The sequence below is a fragment of the Amphiura filiformis genome, chromosome 9, assembly GCF_039555335.1.
Source record: "Amphiura filiformis chromosome 9, Afil_fr2py, whole genome shotgun sequence".
Taxonomy (NCBI): Eukaryota; Metazoa; Echinodermata; class Ophiuroidea; order Amphilepidida; family Amphiuridae; genus Amphiura; species Amphiura filiformis.
In genome coordinates, this window is record NC_092636.1 from 7,341,426 (window position 1) to 7,366,136 (window position 24,711).

Here is a 24,711-nt window from a genome sequence, read left to right on the forward strand (position 1 = left end):
ACACTTTCTGTAAATCCGGGGAAAATAGAAACATTCTGTAAAAAAGATATAGTCTGCAAACACCCCACATTCTGATATTCGTAGAATACTGAACGTAGGTGTTTTGTGGAAGAGATTCTCTTAGATTACACTCCGATACCAAACAGTGAATCCTAAAAGCCCAATACGTTGGCGTTTCGGATGCAGGAGAATCGACGTTAATCCATTTCATTTTAAATCCAACATTCGATCTTTTGATAGTCTTTTATGTTTAGCCACATTTTATACATTGATAATGTTTTTGTAGTTTTCCAGGGACGAATACTAGTATTAGCTTTATGAGCTTTACCGGGGAGCTATAATAGGTTATATGCTGACGCATCGCCAACGGGGCTCATCCAGGGCCCAATATGTAAATATTTTGACAGAATTTTACAACCGTTTTTAAAACCATCTCATGTAGTTATTATAGATTCTACGAGCATCAGATTAATGATAAGAACAAAACAACCCATTTCTCTTCAGTGACATTTAAACAACAAAGAATATATTCATAAGGCTCCGCTTTGAGTTAGATTGATGTATCTGCAAATATCATCCCTGTCTCGGGTGCATTCTGTTTTTCAAGACAGGAAACCCAATAGAAGCTTGCTTGCTTGATATTTAAAACCCAAACTTACAATATTACACAAGACTATTAATAGTCTTAATAGTGGTATTTAGTCTTCATGCAAGTGAATTAATTTATGAAGCATATTATTTTGCAAATTTTGGTGTTAATAATTTATTATCACTGAGCTCTTGGAGATATTAAATAATGACATTAATGTCGTCCCAGGAAAACCCACAATATGATCAAAATCAAAGATATCAACAAAAGATTTGAAGTTGTTTGAAAATAAGATGGCAATTTTGGCTCGTTCGAAGATTCGCTAGTCGAAGGTTTGCTAGTCCTATACGGTTCGCTAGTCCGAAAATGTGCTCGGACTAGCATACCTTTGGACTAGCGGTCCTTCAGATCAGCTGGTATTCGCGGTTCTCTCACCAGACATGTCACAATGAATGAACAGTATTATGTTGTATAGGCAATATACTGTCCTAGCGCTAGAAAAATCCATTATAATTAAGTGTATTTGACTTTTGAAATCAAAATGCTTACAATTTCAAAACCAGTACTATGTGGGAGGGCGAGTTAGCGCAGCGGTAATTCCCTCGCTTTGCACCACTGAGGTCCCGGGTTCAAGCCCGGCGCGGCCCAAGGACTCATGTGCACTTGGTTTATCCCGATTCCATGCTCGCTCTCGCAGGTTTTCTTCGGGATCTCCGGTTTCCTCATGTATCGCAAAAATCGGTGATTAGTTGTTTGGTTATCAAAACTTCCTTCACCCAATGGAATTTGGGGAGCTGCACAGATAATTGGTGGATGTTACAATCTAAATGCGGATAGGTGTGCGCCGTTCGGCAGCAACCTAGTTGATGCGATCTGATTGTGATGATTCACCATTGCAGCGAAATTACAGTGCTTTGAGTCCTCTAAGATCTGGAGAAAGGCGCTTTATAAATCCAAAATTTATTTTATTTATTATTTATGTGCTAATTACAGCCCAATGACAAATGATTTTAAACCAAACCATGGATTTTATAGAAGAGACTTTACTGAAGCCATAAATCACATCAAAATTTCTACCATGTATTAATCCACTTTACTCATGTGTGACCTCTAACAAAAGGCGCTGGTTCCCGTAGTATTCCTCATTCAAACCAATTCAATGCACGACCTCGGAGTTACCTGCATGACTTTGGCGGGCTATTTTGAAGCAATCATAGTTGCACATGCAGGTACTTCTTTTGAAATTCATATAAACAAGGATAGCAGTCGCTGATAGGATATGCAGCTTATAGAACACGAATAACCTCTATATGATTACGATTTAAAATGATTATTTAGTTTAGTGTATGACTAAATTACTTTCAACTGTTTTCAAAATCATTAAGAGAACTCCGCAATTTGCCGTCTGAGATGCATGCAGACAACACTTGAAATTTGAGTCAAGGAGGCGTTAACGTTTAATTTTTACAATGCATCGTGAAATCAGACAGCTCAATAAACTGATCCCGTCTAGCCTCAGAGCGTCTAGAGTATATAAACTAGAATATTAGTGAAAGTGGAGCTGGAGTTCTTTTCTTCTTTTTATATAACGCCGGGTAATGCGAGTCGATTTCTTACGCCATGACGTTTACGCACGTCAGACTATTCGAAAACTATTGTACCAATTGATATAAACGTGTGCAAAAGTAGGAGCGGGGTCATGATTGACTAATTACGTAAAGTCATGAATTATCGACATTGGCTGCTAAGAGCAAAGTTGAATTACCTGATACAAGTCTGAAAGATAATCAGAATTTAACTTTATTAATACCCCGGTAAAAACAGGTAAATGTAAGGCAACGCACCTGTGTTCATGTTCACAGGTCGGAGTGCCCATCTTTTGAAGTGATTAGGCCAGACTCCTCCATGAAATGTTGCTGCCGCAACACCTCCTTCCACAGCGAGTCTGTTACATTCCATACATTAAATAAAGTCGGTACCCATTTGCATACATGGGTTGAGAGATGCAATAGGTAAAGAGCCTTGCCTAAGTGCTCAACACGTTAGCGCCACGAGAATTCGAACCATAGGCGTAGATCCCGGGAGGATGGGGGCTAAATCCCCTCGCCCAATATTTTGCCAGGGGGTGGTCCATACAATCACCCCCCTATGTCGACACCTGTACGTGGGTTTCTGACTAAATTAACCTCATATTTGGCCATTTTAGCCCTAAAAGTGCCCATTTTTGCGCGCTTCGCGCCCATTTATTCCACTTTTGCACCATATTTCATCAATTTAGCTTCAATATGGCAAAATTTTTCGCACGCTTCGCTCGCATTTGTAACATTAACTTATTATGTTGCATAAAGGTGCTTGATTCAGTATACTTCAAGACATTTTTTCAAACCCCATCCCCCCCAATGTCAACAAGAAATCTACGCCACTGATTCGAACCCACGCCATCGAGCTACCTCGCGATTATGAGTAGAAGTCTAAGACCACTGTGCCACCGAGCTCCCGGTATCATAGGCGGCGGAAGGGGTTTGACGTGTCCACCTTTTTTTACATTGAGGGACATCGCCTCTAAAAATCCTAAGAGAAGAACCCTGTGCATCTTTCTGTGCAATAATTATGAGCACTGGTGCATGGTGGGAGGGTACAATTTTTGGCGAGCCGAAAGGGGGGGCAAGAAATTTTTGGCCAGCCGATATTGGGGGCAAGCGATTTTTGGCACACATTCGTGGGGCGCCTTTTAAATAATACGCTCTAAAAAGGCTTAGGAAAACAATAATATGCAAATTTTCCTGCTCGCCAGACCATTTAAGGTTGGCAAATTGGGAGCCCAAAAGATTTTTTTGGGCAAGCCAAGAGGGGGCAAACGATTTTGGCAGGTCAAGAGGGTGGGCAAGGGATTTTTGGCGGGCCGTTCAGATATGTTACCCTCTTGGGGCTCATAATTATTGCACAGCCCCTTAGCAAGAAAAATGCCGTGTTTTGGATCAAAATAGGGTAAAATTTTGCGCGCTCCATTAAACTGTATCTCTAAAACCGGAAAATATAATGCTTGACCCCCACTGCCTGAACGAATATGCATAGTATTTGATCTGCGTTTCTTGAGGTGGGCACTTAAATATGTGCGCAGCAAGGAAATATAATCTTTGTCGGTTTAAAAGCATTATACAAGTAACCTTAAACGTAACGTCTGAGGTATTACCTTTCATGGCAATGAATAAACTACTGAAAGCGTGTTTTTAAATTACACATGTTTTATGCTTTTATAGATTCGACGACAATAACAACTGCCCTGGAACACTGGGTCCAAAACATTAATAATCAACCCAAATTTATTGTATTGCAGAATGCTGACCTACTTCTGAAAGGAACAAATCGCGCTTTAAAATATATTTAGAAATATAAGTCCTACTTATGACTTAGTAATCCAGTAAATGTAAACAGAAGTTTGGAAATTATATTTATTACAGGAATTAAGTCCTACTATTTACCAAGGTTCTCGCCGTCTAAATAATTAAATGTTAAATGTAGGAAGGGTTCAATGATAAAGAATTTCCACACTCCGTCCAATGAAAGACTATCAGCAATATTGATAATAATCCACCTAGTCACGCATTGTCATTTGCTTCTCGTCAAAAGCACAAGATTTTTAATTAGTCTGATATTATCGTAAAATATGTTTCGCATTATGACGACAAAGGTGCATTAAACAGCGTTCACGAATTTCAGATTATAGTATGGTCGTTGAAGATGAAAAACAGGTGCAACCCGGAAAAAATTGGTACAAAGCTGATTTTTGCACCGAAGAAGCAGAAGGTATCATAGAATATCATATCCAAAGTCCACCAAAATCCACTTTGGGGAATTTTTTTAATCCAAGATGGCCGCCAAAATGGCTGCCACAACATATAATTAGCTGTATCTCAGCTTCTGAAGCAGATATGATGATGATTTTAGTGTCTTTGAATAGGTTTAAGAGGTCAGGGAATTCAAATTTGCACAAGTCTAACACACTGATGTCTTCATTCACACTGTAATCCAAGATGGCCACCAAAATGGCCGCCGTCACATATGATTAGATATATCTCCGCTTCTGAAGCAGATATGATGATGATTTTAGTGTCCTTGAATATATTTCAAATTTGTACTATTCTAAAACACTGATGTCTTCATGCACACAGAAATCCAAGATGGCCGTCAAAATGGCCACCACCACATGGTATAATCCCGTATATTTTGGCTTCTGAAGCAGATATGACAATGATTTTAGAGTCTTTGAATAGGTGTCAGGTGACACAGAATTCAATTTTGTGTTTTTTTAAAGCACCAAGTCTTCACGCACACTGTATTCCAAGATATCCCTCACCCCACCCAGGTGCAATGGAAGCTGTTAGGGGTAGTCACAGTCGTTGTACTGATCATGCTGATGAACCCTGCGCCATTTGTAGGCTGCAACCTGGTTTCGACATATTCTAATGACAGTGGAATATATGTCAAGCTCTTTGAGGTTGTTTACAGCATAAAGCACTATATAAATATCTACATTTATTTATTATATATCAGCTTCTGAAGCAAAGTAGCTGTCTTTTGGACTCATCTGCAAGTATAATCGCCTTAGCATTTCGGAAATTTTCTCCTCTGCAATCTCCAAAAGCTGTGACACTTCAATTTTGCGATAGGAACATCCATTATTTCCACAAGGATTCCTGGAGGGTAGTTTACATTTACATCGTACAAACTTAAGCAAGCTTTGTGGTGCTGCATCTTCCAGTGCTAGTACAGTGTCAGAGCGTTTCCAACCCCGTTGCTTTGGATCCAAGTCAGTGTTTGAGAGCTTTCTCCGTAGTATGACCGGCAAAAGAAATCGCAGACTGGAAATATGCTGCTCTTTCAGTAGGTGGAAGCTTCTGTGGATCAAGTGATGCTTTATTTGGTGATACCATTGCCATGAATTTAGCGAACCGTAAACCTTTTAAAGGATCTTTTTCTCTGCCACCATATAAGACAACAAGCTGTACCAATTTCTTCTTCAACAAACTTGTCTTTCCATGTCCAAATGTTGCAGAAGTGGAGTCACCACCACAAAGCTTGCTTAAGTTTGTACGACTCAAATGTAAAATCCTCCAGGAATTCTTGTGGAAATAAAGGATGTTCCTGCAGCAAAAATGGACTTAAATGTGTCACAGCTGGTGAAGATTGCAGAGGAGGAAATTGCCCAAACGCTGAGGAGATTATACATGTACTTGCAGAAAGGGGTGTCTATTCATCCCAAAATATCTCAATTATTCCCTCACGCTATCCGTTTTATAAAGAAAAAAATGTTTCGAAAGGAGGAGGACATCTATGCGTACATACAGGATTCTACAACCAGAAGTTCATTTGAGATCCAAATAGGGGGCAGATTTGAACCACTTCTAGATGTACCAGACACAGACCTTGAGGTGGAAGACCTATGGGACTCAATAAAACAAAGCTTCAAGGAAACATCTGAAAACGTACTTGGCCTCAAGAAACCAAAGCCACAAAAGCCTTAGATTTCAGCAGAAGTACTCAAATTATGTGACGAAAGAAAGAGATTAAGCAACAAAAGCTTACAGACAACTCAAAAACAGTAGATACAACTTCCTGAACAGAGAGCTCAAAGACAGTCAAAACAGTGTAAGGACATCTGGATCAACAATCTGTGCAAGGAGGTAGATCATTGCCACCAAGCCTCTAAAACTAGACAGGTCTACCAAACAATCAAAACCCTAACAGGGAAACAAACTCTCCGGATGAAAAGTGTAAAAGATAAAGCAGGAAATATTCTCACTGATGATTATGCCGAAGGATATGGGAATCCGAATGTGTACCAGAGGACTGGGGCAAAGCAATCATTGACCCCATTTTCAAAAAGAAGGACAAGTTAGACTGTGCCAACTATAGAGGCATAAGCCTACTAAGTCTCGCAGGGAAAGTCTTCTGCAGCATAATTCACAGCCGGATTGAAAAAGCAAACCGAGGAGATACTCTCCGAATCACAAGCAGGGTTTAGACCAGGCCGTAGCACTGTTGACCAGCTTTTTACACTAAGACAAATAACAGAAAAATACACTGAAATAGACAAGGCGCTGTATCTCTGCTACATAGATTACCAGAAGGCCTTTGACACCGTGTGGCAAGATGGACTATGGGCAGCAATGAAGCACCTAGGTTACCCGGACAAGATAGTTCGACTCTTACAGGCTTTGTATGGCACCTCGAAAAGTGCAGTGAGGGTGGACAAAGATATCACAGAGTGGTTCAGGATTGCCACAGGAGTAAGGCAAGGTTGCATCCTATCGCCACAGTTATTCAACATACTACTGGAATTAGTCATCAGTCTAGCAATCCAGGACCTGGACACTGGCATCAAAATCCAAGGCAAAACCCTCAACAACCTGCGGTTTGCCGATCGATGACATTGTTTTAATGGCAGATTCAGAGGAAGATCTTCAATCACTTGTAACTCTAGTACACACTCAAAGCAAGAAATTAGGCCTCACTATAAACAAGGGGAACACTGAAGTTCAGATCATCAACAAAGTCAGCCACCCAATAACCATCTTCATAGAAAGTGACCAACTGAAGCAAGTCCAAACCTTCACCTACCTGGGAGGAGTTATCACAGAGAATTCAACCAGTACGGAAGACATCAAACGGAGGATTGGACTGGCAATGGGAAGCATGCGGAAGTTAACCACAATATGGAAGTCAAAAGAAATTAGTATCAACACAAAAGTGGAACTCTACCAGGTGCTAATCTTGTCAATAGCAACATATGGGGCAGAAGCTTGGACGCTCAAGAAAAGAGACGAGAAGAGATTGTTGGTGTTCGAGATGTCTTGTTTAAGGTGGATAATGGGAGTCTCCAGAAGTCTATGGAACACATCAATAAGAGAGGCAACAAGCAGCCAGGTCACAATACTACACAAAATCAAAGCCAAACAACTGTTCTACTTTGGACACATTGTACGGATGCCAAAGGACAGATACCCTAAACATGCCCTTGAAGGTAGAATACCTGGACACAGGCCTAGAGGTAGACCCCCAAAGCGCTGGCTTGACAACATAAAAAGCAGCTGCCAAGAACTTGGGATTACATCAATCTACAATGCAAGGAGTATGGTCACAAACAGAGGCATATGGACTTCCATGGTGAAACGGCTGCTAGCTCCAAGGTTCCCAGGATCCGAGGGAGGAAAGCAATAAGTCCAAGTCCAATAAGTAAATGCCAAAGAACTGACTACATGTATGGTAATGATATACCCATATGGATTATAATTCTTCCCCATATGACACTTGATGAATTCACCTATCCTGAAGAGCAGTCACTTAGGCTGAAAATGCATCAATGACCATCTATTTTATTCCCAAAAGGGTTTTAGATAAATACGAAATTGAATTCTGCGTCACCTAAAACCTGTATTTAAAAATACTCTAATATCATTGTCATATCTGCTTCAGAAGCCAAAATAAACATAATTAGGCCTATATCATGTGGTGGTGGCCATGTTGGCGGCCATCTTGGATTACTGTGTGAATGAGGATATCAGTGTTTTAGATTAGTACAAATTTGAATTCTTTAACCTCTGAAATATATTCCAGGACACTAACATCATCATCATCCGCAGCGAACTTCAGAAACGGAGATATATCTAATCATATGCGGTTCCATTTTGGCGGCCATCTTGGATTCCAGTGAAAATGAAGACATAAGTGTGTTAGATTTGTACAAATTTGAATTCTCTGACCTCTTAAACCTATTCAAAGACACTAGAATCATCATCATATCTGCTTCAGAAGCGGAGATATATCTATTCATATGTGGTGGCGGCCATTTTGGCGGCCATCTTGGATTACAGTGTGAATGAAGACATCAGTGTGTTAGACTTGTGCAAATTTGAATTCCCTGACCTCTTAAACCTATTCAAAGACACTAAAATCATCATCATATCTGCTTCAGAAGCTGGGATACAGCTAATTATATGTTGTGGCAGCCATTTTGGCGGCCATCTTGATAAAAAGAATTCCCCAAAGTGGATCTTGGAGGATTTTGGATATGATATTCTATGATACCTTCTGCTTCTTCAGTGCAAAAATCAGCTTTGTACCAATTTTTTCCGGGTCAAAATGTCCAACGACCATACTATTATGATAGGTAAAGAACACTCACATCATAATGTATGACGCTAGAGCTAATCAGCCTTGAATCTAATCGAATGTTTTCTAATAATGTTGTTTTGCCTGCAAGTGGCATTTTATTTGCGCAACGTAATGAAATTGTATTTACAAACAAATTCCATCTGATTGAAGTTCTTGATAAGGTCACAGTTTCCCCGATACGTATACACAAATTGTTTTATGGTTGTTGTTGGGTTTCCGTCCTATGATTTGAAAGTAGACAATAGTCTGACACAACAGATCGTTATGCAATGAACATTACACATTGCGTCCCGTGTAAGTAAAGGACGCTTCACACAGGTAATCTTTTAACGCTATTAGATGTCAGCGGTTACGCACTAAGTCTTGTTTTGATCTCTATTTTTATCAACTTGCTCAATTGTTGTTGCTGTGTCGCATTATCCTCCAAGGCAGTTCAGATAGGATTAGCATACAAATAGGCGATTGCTTTAATTATTTAATTATGAATTTAGACAGAAGTTTGGCTTAGGTTGTTGTTGTAACAACACAAATGTGATAATCCGCTTTCTGGGAACTCCGTGTTCTCTGGTGTGAGCAATGCATTAATCTTTGAGTGACACACAGCGTCATCATCTCTATCATCTTCGTGTCAAAAATTGCCGTCATAGTAGGGCGAATCCACTAGTTCTTCAAACAGCTCGAGATAGGCCGAGCGACTCAGGTTAAGTACATCACCTGAACGATATGAGATACCACAGCGTTTCCATTCAATAGCTGAAATGACACGTTTTTACGATCTGCGCATGCTCATTGCCCTGTTTGACGTTGCCAATCCACTAAGATACGATTATCATATTCTTTCAACACATATATTTAACTGCAATTTCACCGAAAGTTTTTAAAATTAACCAAAAACAATGTGATGTATTCAACTGTTTGAGAATATAATCATAATTATCAAATTAATGTACACCATCAATTTTCATTATAACTAGGAATAAAAATCAATTCATCTCAATTAGGAAAATAGGAATGTGATCTTATTGTCCATGAGTTTACAGACCATTGAAAGAATCGACCTCCGCTCGACCTTCAACAATACAGTGACAATAGGGGCTAATAGGTTTAACCTGTATAATATTCATAGTTGCATCGCTACTCTATTAGCGATTGGTTTTTAGCCAATGATTGGTTTTTAACAAACATGACCAATCGCTCACCGAGCGCGGAGTAGTATAAACGTGTAATAGAAGCTACTCTCAGCGGCAGGCGGGCAGTTTATAAAGACATGTGCTTTGATGGCTATACAAAATAATTCTTTACTTGGCGCGGACGATGTGTGACACTCTCCCAGAAAATGTCTTCAAGCAAGCAAGTATAAATATGTACTGAATAATTATGATCAGTGTTTCTTTAGGTGGACATTTTGATATTCAGGCCTATCGGACAAGGAATCTCATTTTTGCAATCCAAAAACACGTCTGAAGTATCACCTTTCATGGCGATGAATAAAATACTTAAAAGCGTGTTGTCAAATTACACGTGTTTTTTTTTTATAGCGAGTCTAAGGCAATAACAACTACCCTGGAATACTGTGTCTAGAACATTTATCATCAACCCTGAATATTGTACTAATACCGACCCACTGTCGCACTGAAAGGAACAAAGCAAATCCTACTATTTACAAGGGTTTTCGACGTCATTGTATGCAACAGATACAGTTTACAAACGTAAATAATTAAACATTTTTAAGGGTAGACGAGGTATTGTTGGTCGAAGCAACCTAAAAATCGATTTTCATTATCTAGATCAATATATTATTGAAAAATAACCCATTGATGTTTTGCAAAAGTTCATTCTACAAATCGTATACTTTGCAAACTTGCTTAATTTATTGTCGTTAATGAGTTATGTACGTTTTACAAAAGTGTTGTTGTTTCAGCCCTCTTTACAACGTAACTCAAGAACCGCAGCACCTATCTGTGTATATCTGTGATATTTTAATTCTTCTACACGCTCGCTATGAATTGAGCAATGCAGTTTTTGCCAAAGCTCACTACCATTCGTAAGATGCTGTGAACTACCAAATCACAACAATTTAAAATAATTAATAACCTTAATACCAAAAGAGTATATATCATGTACAGTAAGCCAAAGAAATTAGGTACCAGTTATGTTTACCCCTTGTATATCCTAAACAAAGACAAATATGTCATAATTGCAACCAGAAGCCAACAGCTTAATCTTTTGGCTTGAATTTAAGACCTCATTTGTTGAAATTTTTCAAGAAATAAAGACACGACGATCCAAAAACCCAAGAAAGATTCCAATTTAAAAGTTGCAGTTTGCTCCATTGCATACTATATTGATTCGCACACAACGCGTTCGCTAACAAGAGAAGTAGCGCCGTGATTCCATTGATTAAAACACAAAAGTGCAACTTTTGATTTCGTTTCTTCATTAGGTTTTAGATCACCGTTTCTTTAATTCTCAACCAATTCCAACAAATAAGGTCTTAAACGTGGAATATTTTCTAAGCACCATGCGGCCTGTACACAAAGCTGAAAGATGAAGGTCAGCCAAATCCAATGATATTTGGTATGTAGTCTAGCTAGGTCAGATGGTTCACAACTATGATAGTAAAAAAATCAGGTGACCCCCCTGGGAAAAACCCCCCTAAAATTGGCCCTCTTTTGACCTGCCTCAGAATTGATACAGCTTAAAAATGAACAACATTTGACATCATGAAAATGTCCTTTGAAATAACCTGGGTGTGACAGAAAGTTGAACATATTGGAATTGAACTATGCTTTATAAGATGACCTATTCTTTTGATATAATTACGTAATATCATCGTGGAATTTGGGCAAAAACAGGATTTTTCATAATTTTGAAAGTACCGAAAAAAGAGCATTTTCAAATCACATTTTCTGCTTTATTCAGGCTAACATTGGATCAAACCTTTTGGATAATATAACCAACATGTTGTACTTCTGAAATATGTTTAAATTAACGTGGGAATTTTTTCCTATACTGCAGGGGAGTTTGTTGATTTTGGCGGATTTTCCGTTTTTGCTTTTTTTTGTAGACTCAATTAACGTTTTCCAATGTATAAACATACATTATTTTACATTCGCAATACGGCTTCAATTCTCAACCAAGGTTATTATTCATTTAAGTTTGATAACTATTTTCATGTGGATTTTGCTCTTTTATTATAGTGGAATTTGTTAATTTTCATGGAATTTCCATATGAATCTCCCTGCTAACTAATGATATGAAACTCGGGTTTCCTAGATTGATATGATATTTATTTTGATTGCTGATTTTAGAAATATGTTTCTAATAACAGAATGTTTTTTTTTATGGAATTTGTTTTTTCCAAGGAATTGGTGTCTTTAAACATATTTTCGAAAGTGGAATTTGCAACCAACATTACACTGTTTAGGTAATAAATCATATTTAAAATAAAATTGACTAATATTTAGTTAACTGTTAGATCAGGCAAAAAACAACAACACATTTATAACAAAACAAAACAAACACCACGCCATACTTCATATAATATCTACTACCAATGCAATGGAATTTCCATTTCTTTTCAAAGGCGAATTTGATAATATCAAATTACATGTACAGGTACTTCAAGCATTGTCTAAAATTGAATGTGAATATGTACATGTAATGATGTACGTTTACAATATCTCATTGAGCGTGAGACTCACGCATTCGGGGACTTTATCAGGTGTCAGATCTATTGCCATTTGGTCTAGTAACCATTTGGTCTAATACCCATTTTATCTACAGACTTGACATTTAGCATGGAATATTTTCTCGCAAAATTCGAGGACTGGGCTGGAATTTCGGACTTTATGCAAAATTGTTCTGTTATTATCAAAATCAAATGTATAGGGGTTTGAGGTGATATTTCCTAAACTTCGTCAGCAATAGGCATTTATCACATTTGAAATACACTTGCAATGTACAAATTTTTGAACATGGGAGGAGATTAAAATATGGCTCTTAAAAGTGGTACGTACTCAGAAAGTTTAAATGACCCCCCCCCCCCGGGGGGTCAAATGTTATAAACTTATGGTACAAAAACAACTGCGCGGATTTCTGGTTGTCCAATGAACTCACGCTGCTTCTTTGTGTACAGTAAGATTGTAAGGGGCCATTCAAACTTTCTGAGTGCGTACCACTTTTAAGAGCCATATTTTAAAGCTCCTCCCACTTTCAAAACTGGTAAATTACAAGTGCATTTCAGTTCTGATGAACACTTATTGGTATTAAGGTTCAGTAAACATCACCTTAAACCTCAATAAATTTGATAATAACAGAATGATGTTGCTCAAATTCAGAAATTTTACCCCCACAAAAATCCAATTCAGTCTCCTTAAAACCGCAATTTTAGGATAATTCATTACATTATGAGCGCCATAATGTATAAACTAATGGAATATGGAAAGCAAATTTTCTGTCAAAAAATTATGTTACACCATCTCCCGACACACCCCGATTAATATTTAGCCTGTGCGGTTTATGCAGACCCCTTCCAGACCAGTCTTGGAATTTTGCAAAAAAATATTCCATACTAAATATCAAGTCTGTATATACAAAAGGTCTAGTACCAGAAAGGCTAATTACCACGTCTAATAATCATATAGTCTAATGTCCATTTAGTATAATATTGTTTGGTCCATTAACCAGTATGTCTACTGACCATATAGACTAATGACCATTTGGTCTAATATTTTTGGCCCCCACATATATGTGGGGCTTATGTTATCATCCAAATGGTTGACTGGTTGTTTGTTTCTTTGTTTCTTTGTTTGGCTGTCCGGGCGGAAGCAAATTCATTAATCCACTGTGCAGCTTAAACGTAATAACCTATCAACTTCAAACTTAGTTTGGTGATTGGTCATGGTAGCTTGATGTGCTGTATAGTTTTCTGTCATGTTATTGGCATATTTATGAATATTAATGAGCTGATTTGCATATTTTGCCTACATTTTGCAGCTACATTTTCATTAATTCACTCTGCAGCTTAAACGCAATAACCGATCAACTTCAAACTTGATTTGTGATTGGATATGGTGGCCTGGTGTGCTGTATAGTTTGTGTCATGTTATTTGTATATCAATGAATATTAATTAGCTTATTTGCATATTTTGCCTATATTTTCATTCATCCACTCTGCAGCTTAAACGCAATAACCGATAAATTTCAAACTTGGTTTGGTGATTGGATATGGTGGCCTGATAAGCTGTATAGTTTTGTGATATTTATGAATATTGATGAGCTGATTTGCACATTTTGCTTACATTTTCATCAATCCACTCTACAGCTTAAACGCAACAACCGATCAAATATAGTGTACCCAAAAAATTAAGAAGAAGACATATGCGGCCTGCATGTATTGAAAGTGACATTTTGCCGGGCTATTTGTTCTTCTTTTCCGGTCTTTACAAGGTATATAAATAATATAACCGGTATAGGCTCATCATGCATCACCGGGGGTGCCACAGACATAGGACATGGGCCAGTATGAGTTATCTGTCACTCCAAACTTTAAAACGAAATAGGTTTCCATGGGGTTGACCCATAATTTTCATGTCAAAAAGGGGAGGGGCCTTTGAGGTCTGTAAAGGGGTGGCCCCGAAAAATTTTCGCGATTTGCATCAGCACAAGTGTTTGTGAACGGTCCCTAGACTATTGGGTTTTGGTCTAAATGGTAAATAGGACCAAATGGTTATTGTACCAAATGGTAATGGGACCAATGGATGTAGTAAAATCTAACAAATTCTCATGCATCATCAAATTTAATTTAGGGATTCATTCATGAAAACCACGCTTATACCAGAACATTTTGTGATACTATACTATTTCTTCATCATATACCATTATTTCTCCAACTGAAATCCCTACGCAGATCAGCCGGTCCTAAACGCTGGGCCATATCGCCGTTGTTTAGTCTCAAACAATCAAGCGCGCCGTTAGCGCCATGTATGTAGGCATATATGAATGTAAATTATTGACCAAATGCAGCCAAAAATGGGATATTTGGACATAAAAAAGTCACTTCTAGGTAAAAACTTGCTCTCAGTTGTTATTAATAATCTACATACTGATGTTATATAATATTTTCATTCTGATTAATACAGATTGTACATAGTATTAGACAATATTAATATGCTCATTTTGATTTTGTTGATTTAAGAACTAATGCAAAATGCAATATTTTAAAGACCCCTCATAATAAATTGGAAAAAGATCCCACAATAGAAAAAGCATTTTCCTATAGTCAAAGGATGGGAAATGTTTATCTAAAAAGGTCATATCAAACTCAGCCTGAATAAAGGCAATAATTAAGTTAGAAATTAGGTAAAATTTGCATTTTTTCTCATTTTCGACATTTTGAAAATATGGCTATATTGAGTTTATGAAAAATCCACCTTAATGAAATTGCTGGCTTCTGCAAATTTGTGAGGAGATTCACCAATATATGTATTTTCAATGCCAATTTGTTTGGGACCTGTTGAATTATGGAGTTTCTTACAATATTTCCTTGAAATGCGATGAAAAACTGCTTTTTAAAACATATTTTAGGTGATTTTGGAGCGATTTTTAGGGGGTGGTCATATTTTTTAACGGGGGGCTCCAGAGAATTTTTTAGTGTCGTGATTGAAAAGTGTTATCAAAACCTATCAATGTCCCAAAATATTATTGATGGCGGCCGACCTTCATCTTTCACGTCTGCAGGAAATTAGAAAATATGCCACTTAAACCAGAGCTAATGAGTACAGGTATTGGCTGTTTGTTTTAATTTTGACATATTTGTCTTTATTTAGGATATGCAGGGGTAAACACAACTGGTACCTTAATTTTTTGGCTTACTGTATATAAGGTATTTACACACTCCATCTAAATCCAATGGGAGTCTACTAGCTAAGGAATATTGGAAATAATCCGCAACAGAGCTGTAATCATCAAATTAGTCACGTATTTTCATCTACTTCGAGTCTATACAGACTGTCCAACCAAAACAAATGGTGCAACCAAACCCAACTAATTTGTACACGATATTGTTGTTGCAATTGATATTAATACCACAGTTACTATAGCTTTTATCAGGGCCCTGACACTCAGTTCAGAAGTATGTTACTGCGTGGAAGCGACCATTGACCCTGTAATCGCGTATCCAGGAACTACCGGCCGCGTAGGCGCACTTGTATGCGCCCTATACGCGTTATTGATCGCGTTAGACATCGCGTTGGACTTGTGCTGGCGACGCGTTCATTAGCACCCCAGCACCCCATTAGCACCCCATGGCAGCACCCATACGTGTGTCAATTTGTGGTTCGCGGGATCTTTTTTTCAGATCTCTTTTTATTCAATTCAAGCTATAATGTTGTCTTAAAGCCGTATTGTAACTTTTCCATAAAATAGATTTGTAAGCTTTTCTACAAAATGTTAGTTTTTACTGTCAGATATTTCCCCTTTTAATTTTGCCGAACAACTGAGCTAAAGCAAAGAAAATCGGAATATAATGCCAGCGCCGATGTCGCCAATGCGTGTCACTCCGTCGGTCGTGCTCAAGTTGGTCCTTTGATGTGTTATGACCATTCCTTACGCCATGTTCGTACAGTGCAACATGGCGTTCAACTAATATTTCGATCGTGTGGATAAAACGATGGAACACGTCGTTTTTATTTTAAAAATATTGGATTTTGTCACAAATACAGCTCCTAGATGCATGATTTTTGAATGGTATGTTATATAGATCAGTAATGTACATACATTACAATCATGTAAAAAACAAAACATTGGGCAAAACTTTAGGGCGTCCTCGTCAGCAAATGTTACAATATGGCTCTAATTAAGAAATAAAGGGTAATGCATTATCCTTTACACGCAAATAATGTGTCCGAGGCAGTAAAAACGTAATGCGTGAGGCGCAGCCGAACCCATTTAAACGTTTTTCCTGCCGAGGACACATTATTTCCGTGTAAAGGATAATGCTGCTCCCTTTATTTCTATTCTATTACCACAAAATAGTGCGATTTAAATAGAAAATATCACATTTTTGCCCAAATATTTCAAGTTGTTTATTTCAAGGTGGAGCACCTACGCGTAGCCAAAGCGCAAGTGATAGCAAATATTGCAGAACGCGAACCAAGCGTAATGCTTTGCGCAGAATGCGTAACGACGCTAATATACTGCATCGCGCTTTGCTGTGCGCTGTCATGCGAGAAGAACATAAAGTTCGTTGCCTTGGCCACTTTATTTAGAAGCATTATCCTTTACACGCAAATAATGTGTCGAGGCAGTAAAACGTAAATAATGGGTGAGGCGCAGCCGAACCCATTATTTAAACGTTTTAACTGCCGAGGACACATTATTTGCGTGTAAAGGATAATGCATTACCCTTTATTTCTATTCTATTACCACAAAATTGTGCGATTTAAAGACAAAATATCACATTTTTTGCCCAAATATTTCAAGTTGTTCACCTCAAGGTGGAGCGCCTACGCGTAGCCAAAGCGTAAGGGATAGCGAGTATTGCAGAACGCGTAACCAAGCGTAATGCTTTGCGTAGATTGCGTAACGACGCTAATATACTGCATCGCGCTTTGCTGTGCGATGTGATGCGAGAAGAACGTTGTGAAAGTTCGTTGCCCTAGCCACTTTATTGCTAATTAATGGTCTTTCACGTGACGCGTTTCAACAAATCACAGTGCGCGATTTTGAATAATGGGTCGTGGGGGTAATAGAATACAGTATAGCAAATGACATGTATCACCAATAACAACAACGAACTGAGTGTAATTAAGTATAAGCTGAAAATGTTAGCTACAGGGTGAGTCAAAAAAAGTGCAATAAAGAGAAGCATCCATTTTTATTTAAGACCCGAGTCGAACCTTTTAGGTTTTAAAACATTTTATAATTGATATATCCGTCAGTGACCTTGTGTGAACAAATCAAGTAATTAGCATTTAACGTTTTGTTTTTATGACACATTTTGTAGCGATACCCAATTTTAATGTTTGTCCAAGAGACATCTAAAATTTGAATGTCATCCCACTCTGTGTCAGGTAGATTTGGAACAACTGCCATTTTCTAAACCTCATTGGCATTGAAATAAAACGGAGCACCCAAAGTGTTATTGCCCTTGGTCTTGTTTAAGGAAAAGAAACATTATTTGTTGTTATTTTCATTTTACCTTTACTTAAAAGATGTTTATTCTCTATCAAAACATAGGCGGGTTTTTCAAATGTCAAAATTAAATGCGCGCAAATTGAAGTGGAGTGAATTACAAAATATCCAGTAAGTTGGACATGTTGGGATTTAAAAACTGGAGTTGGAGTCGAGTGAGGTATGAAGGACTTAAAGTAATGATAGAAAGTTTGTTTGAACAAAAAAAAAGTTAAAATAACGCAAAAATCAACCTTATTTAAGTTAAAGTCTATTTCAGAGCTGGTGCCTTTACCGTGCATTGTGTGCTCTCATTCCAAAATACATGGTACTTCGTGGACAAATAACGAAATTGGGTATCGCAGCAAAAGGACTCATAAAAATTAAACGGTAGTCGTGGTTCACTTCATATGTTCAAACTTAGTTACGAAATAAGTCTTGATTTTTTAGCATTTTTATGTGTTTACATTCAAACAAATTCCATCGAATTGAAGTTTGTGATAATCTGAGATTTTAGTTTCCGTATGTCGACATTGTCAATACAACTCCCCGCTACCCTTGATTGGTTAGTAATTCGTAAAAGTAAGTTTGATTCATCTTGTGCCTTCATCTGAAAAAAGGAATAACAAAAATGGCGAAAAGTACTTATACAAGGCAAAAAGCAACTTTGGCTTTTGAGACGGTCTGTATGTTTGAAGGTGCAAAATTAACCCGGGAAAATTAACCATAAGACATGCTGTTTTACCGCCGCGTTCAGAAACTCAACCATCACGACAACTCGTAAACAACTCGTTCCTGAGTTTGATTCACAGGTGATTTAGATTTAGACTAAGATAATCCGCTTTCTATACACTCCATGTTCTGTTCTCTGGAGTAAAAACTGCATTATCTTTGAATTGCATTGGTAACAATATATTTTTAGCTGAATATTACCTGTAATTCACGATCAATGGAGCACAATGCATAGATTTGTAGTTAATATCAATGTTAACTCCTTATGAACAAGAGAAACGTTCTGTTCGAGACATTGGTTGTCAAACTCGAGTTGATAGATTGGAACAAGTATAAGCCTATATTATCTAGAGGAAGATAAAAGGTATATGATAGGTATAATACTCCTTTGTCCTGCCAGATCATTCTTTTTAACCACAGATTCTAGATCTCCTGATAGTCTGTTTTTCTTTATATATAGCTACTCTTTAATACATCAATATCTGTTTTATATTGTTATCTGTCAAGTGAAGAATACTAGTATAAGCTGACGTCTCGCCTTAAACCCTCTCTATGCGATATTTAGTTCAAATTGGTGGATCTTTAAAAATCATTACCTAACTACATCCGGGAATTTCATATATATAAGCAAATTTTGCTCTTTACATGAACTGAACTAGCGAATATAAAAAACACACTTAGCATCGGTCATTCTTGAAATGTGCATAAACTCCGGGCTCTGCACACAGCTTTACCGCCATTGTAGCTCATCCAGGGGCCGTGTCTTTTTAGGATAGTTTTAACTAAATATCTCAAAATTCAAAAATTTAACTCATTAAAACGTAGCAATTGACTAAATATTGACATCACAGCGTACATTTAAATCAGTGTAACCCAAGATTTGAAAGTTGCAGTACATTCTATTGATTTGTATTCAGTATAATGGAAGGAAATCTGTGTAATGATATTTGAGTGTTTTTGTATTGTTGTAAGTGCAACTTTCAAATCTGGACCTCACTACATATGAAATAAGGTGTCAAAATGCGTTTTTGAATAATGACCATTATTTAAAGGGTGTAATTACTTTTTTGAGATGTTTATTTCCAACATGTGCATGTAATATTATAGATTTATAAACAACTGATTAATGATGAGGCCACAAAACAACCTGATATTTTTCGTCGATGGCTATATGTTGAAAATCAAAGGATGCATGCATTTGGCTCCGTTTTGAGTTAGATTGATGTATGTGTAAATATCACCCCTGTCCCGGATGCATTCTGTTTTTCAAGACAGGATATAAAAACAAAACGGAAGCTCCCTTGATATTTAAAACTCAAACTTATAAATATTAGACGAGACTATTAATAGTCGTGGTATTTAGTCCTGGCAGGTGTATATTTATGTAGCGTATTATTTTGAAAAAATTGGCGTTAAAATAATTTTATTGTCACTGACATCATGGAGATGTACACTAGAATGTATATTAAGTAGTGTCTAATGTTGTCCTAGGTAAACCCATGTGTTTGTGCTGGTTTGAGGCGGAACAATTTTTTTTTAATTCTGAGGTGGAGCAATTTTTTGGGTCTGAGGTGCGGCAATTTGTTTAGCTCAGGTGTCAAACAAGCCCCTTTGATATGTAATGTTGCGTCCCTAATGTCATAGCAGAACGAATGACGACGCAAAAGAAAACTTATTCAGTCTTCTGTTTTCGAACACTGCAGCGTTCCAATCACGACCATCATCAAACATACAGCATAAAAACATATGAACCAGCTATTTGCATTCATCTATACTTGCATTACAATTTTGTTTGCTCGATTTTATTTTAACCAACTACACTGAATTTTTTGCCATGGACGTCAATTTTTTTTAAACATTTCTTATTCCCTTAACCATCTGTTTCTATGGGACAGGAAATTGTCGAAAGTTGCGGGGAAAATCTTCAAGAGTTACCCAATTGGGAAATCCTGATTAATTTGGGTAAAACTTCAAAATTTGTTTAAATTGGATATTCGTTCAATGTTCCTTCAACGCAAAAGCATCAAACACTTGAATTAATTCAACAAACAAACAATGGGTTCTCCATAAAGGACAGTCATCCTTTGAACACTGAATAGAAATACATGCTAATGTTGAAAAATTAGTTGAAGAAACAATACATGTTCGAATGTACATTGCTTGTGAGCTACTCCTGTCTGATGGTATGAGTGACTCAATATCAGACAAAAATCCACACCACCACATTGGGTTCGTATATTTTAATGCACTCGGTGTTTCTACCGTCCCGGCTCAAACCAGGCTCAAACGATTCTAGAAGTTTTTCTCACAAGCCCCGCCTACTTTTCCTGCCTTCTCGGCGACCCGGAAGTAACGTTTTCCATTGGTTTGTGTGGTGCAAAATGAGGAAATTACCAATATTTGGCAACGAATTACAGGAATTCCAGTCGTAGATCTCGACTGAAATCGATATAGGCCTAGTAGGTAAATAACACTTTCATTTATGTAATATCAAAAAATTGTAGGAGATCTACTACCAGTTTGGTAGAAAATCGAGTTGAAATGTGGTCATGTTTTTGGTATAATGGTCAATTGAATTGACAGGTTCGTATTAAACTCAATGGGAATCTCAAGCTTTCGGCTAGGCTAAATTTTAGTCGCGGCATTATACAACAATATTTTGTAAATTTTTCTCGTAAATCAACTCGTCCATGTGTGGTATACACTCTCTTATTCCATTTAAATAGTTAAGAATGGAAATTTTGGCCTTACGAGCGTAACAATTACGAGGTATTTGTCCGCGGTTTCGGATTCTGTTCCCTTCGCCAGTAGTGCAAGACTGTGGAATTCGGCAATGTCGAGATAGTATTTTCACGAGTTCATACCCTAAAATGTACTTTATCACTGAGTGTCTCCCAACGAGTGTTTGTTTATTAATATCAAATGTCTTCATTACAAAAGAAAACGTCCAAACCTGTTAATTTAGATTTTAGTTTTAGAATTTCCACACATAAGGGGCTGGCATTTTCTTCGGAAAGGGGGGGGTCCCAAATATGTCGGTGACCGGAGAAATGTATGACCCCCCCCCCCCTATCGTGGGCAAAAAATTTTTTACGACCCCCTAAATTGGGTCGAAAAATTTTATGACCCCCCCCCCTTCCACCTACACAGACTCAAGACAAACTAAGGCGCGGCGCGCACCAAAACTTTATAGTGAAGAAAGTGCATGGAGCGTGTTCAATTTTTTATTGTAAGTGTAAATAAGGCGCACGTTGCGCGCAAACATTTTGCATAGATTGTACGCATATTTCGATTGTGAAGTCACCAGCCCTTAATAATTCTATAACCCCCCTATTTTGGGTGTTAACAAAATTATAACCACCCCTATTTTTAGTCTGAAAATTCTATGACCCCCTGTATTTTTGGGACCCCCTTCCGAAGAAAATGCCAGCCCCATAACCACCTTCAAAATACAAAACACTGATTTGTTTACCTCTGATGAAGTATGTATTTATACATATTTTTAAAACTGCATTTAGGGGTTGTGCAATAATTATGAGCTCGGGGGGGGGGGGTAAAATTTCCAAATGGCTCGCCAAAATCGCCAAAAAATATTTACCCCCCCTCCTTTTGCACATGCCAAACTTTTGGGATCCCAATTTGCAAACCTTAAAATGGTCTATAGGCCTTCAGGAAAATTGGCATATTTAAGCATTTCCGTACGGTTTTCCTAAGCCTTTTTAGAGCGATTTATTTCAAAGGCGCCCCAAGAATATGTGCCAAAAATCATATGCCCCCCCCCCCTCTCAGCTTCGGGGGTCTGAAATATTTTTTCAGGGCCCCACTTTCAGACCTAATATTAATTTCAGGGCCCCCTTTCTGGCCATGATTAATGAATGTCAACCCTATAGAAAATAGTGTAAATGTTCTACAAGAAAAAATTAAGGTGAAATTTTTAAAGCCCCCCCGGCAATTTTTTCTTTGGGCATTAGGCCCCCCTGTTACAAGTGTTTGTGAACGTTCCCAAATATGACACCTAAATGAACCCTGTGGTGTGCGACCGACTGGGGGGGGGGTTAATAATTTGCCCCATAAATGAAATCACTCAGTGCTGAATGACACCGCACCACAGGGGGGGGGGGGTTCAGGGGTAACATTCTCCAGTGACGAAACTAGACTTTCGCAATCAAGAGAACAGTTACATGTAGCTGATGGGGTAAATCTGCCACCACCACCAAAGGGACTGGGGAAATGCTGATTTTTATTGAAGAATGTGTTCATTTGGGAAAGTGTGAGTGGGGGCAAGGATTTCAAACGAAGCTGCTGTAACAGCCCCATGCTGGAGGTATTGTGCCACTGTCCCAGCTCTACCCTAACAAATTTTCTAAAATCCTATTTTCCTTTTCAGACCCCCGGTTCAGCCCTGCCAAAAGATGAGAGCTACTGTACAAGTAACAACCAACTGCCAGTCACCATTGACCAATGCCCTGTGAGCCATTCCATGTCGCTTTTTGCAGCAGAGGCAGACAAAACAAAGGACTGAAATAACGGAGTTCAGAAACGCACTTCACTATGTTGCTAATTGAAGAACAATACTAGTATTAAAAGTCGGGACTCATAAATTAGGTGTAATGGAATGTGTAAAAATTATTCAGATCTAGTATTAGAAATATTCAATCTAGACAGATTGGAATATAATTTAATTCAATTTTAATTTAAGGGATTAAAAATTGCTTAGATTGATTTTTAACCCCTTAAATTAAAATCAAATTAGATTGAATCGAATTGGATTTTAAAAAATCAAAGCGATTTAAAAAATCGAATTAGATTGAATTCTAGATTGAATGTTTCTAATTAGAGAATAAAGGTATTGTTTTTAACCGCTGTAGTGCATCTATCGTCTCATATAACACGGGCGACATCATTATTTTAAGTAAAACAAAAATAATTATGTCGCCCGAACTCGCCCGTGTTATATGAGATGATAGATGCACGACAGCGGCTAAAAACAATACCTTTATTCTCATTCTTAAACACTTCAATTCAAATAAAAATATCAAAAGAATTACAAATTTTAATCAAATTAAATCCTACATTTTGCAAGGAATTATACCTAGGGCTTAAAATCGATCAGTACCGTTGTTGCTATGCGCCTCCAATTGGTTCAAATAGCGAGTACGCCTATCGCGTCGATGCACACGCGCTGTCCCGTGTGATATCATGTCGTATCACACGGGTAAGAACCAATAAGATTGCAGGAACATTCTCAAGTGTTTAAGAATAGATTAGAATTCAGTTAAATTTCATTTAAATGTTTTAATCCAATTTTGGACTTGTCTCTGATTACAATCACTAGTAGACTGATTGAGGAATTTGTAGGAACGTATACTGGATATCTTCTTCCATCACACAATAGTAGAGGCTAGTAAAAAAATTCCCATCATTTATTTTCTATTTAGTAGGTGTGATGAACTATTTTGGTTTGATTGTTTATTGATGCCAAACACAAGCAAACACAGAACTTCATACTGTTTTAATTAAAAAAATAGTGCTTTTTATTTTTTTAAATTTCTTACAAATCTCAAAATAAACAGTGATCAAAACTACATACCGGCCATATTCACCATGCTTTCTTGTTGTGTTTTTTTCATGAACTCTTGTCTTTTTTATATAGTGTAAAAATAACTTTAGTAATGAATTGCAAGTACAAAAAGATCATTTGTTTGTCTATTGGCAGTCACTAGTCTTTTGGGAAGGCTTGTGTGCAGGCCTCGAATTTCAATGTGTTTTTTTTTTTTTGGGGGGGCACCCATTTTCAAGCCCCCCCCCAAAAAAAACACATTGAAATTCGAGGCCTGCACACAAGCCTTCCCAATTTCTCAAAAGACTAGCAAGGGCACCAAGGCCAACAAGTGATGAAGAATGCCTTGAAAATGACAAAGATATGGGGTACCAAGGCCGAAACTGAAATAGGGCAGGCAATGGCCTTGGTAGCCTCACTGCAATTCAAGCCCTACTTTATGGTACTTTCACAAAAGACTAGCATTGACTGACACCTGCCA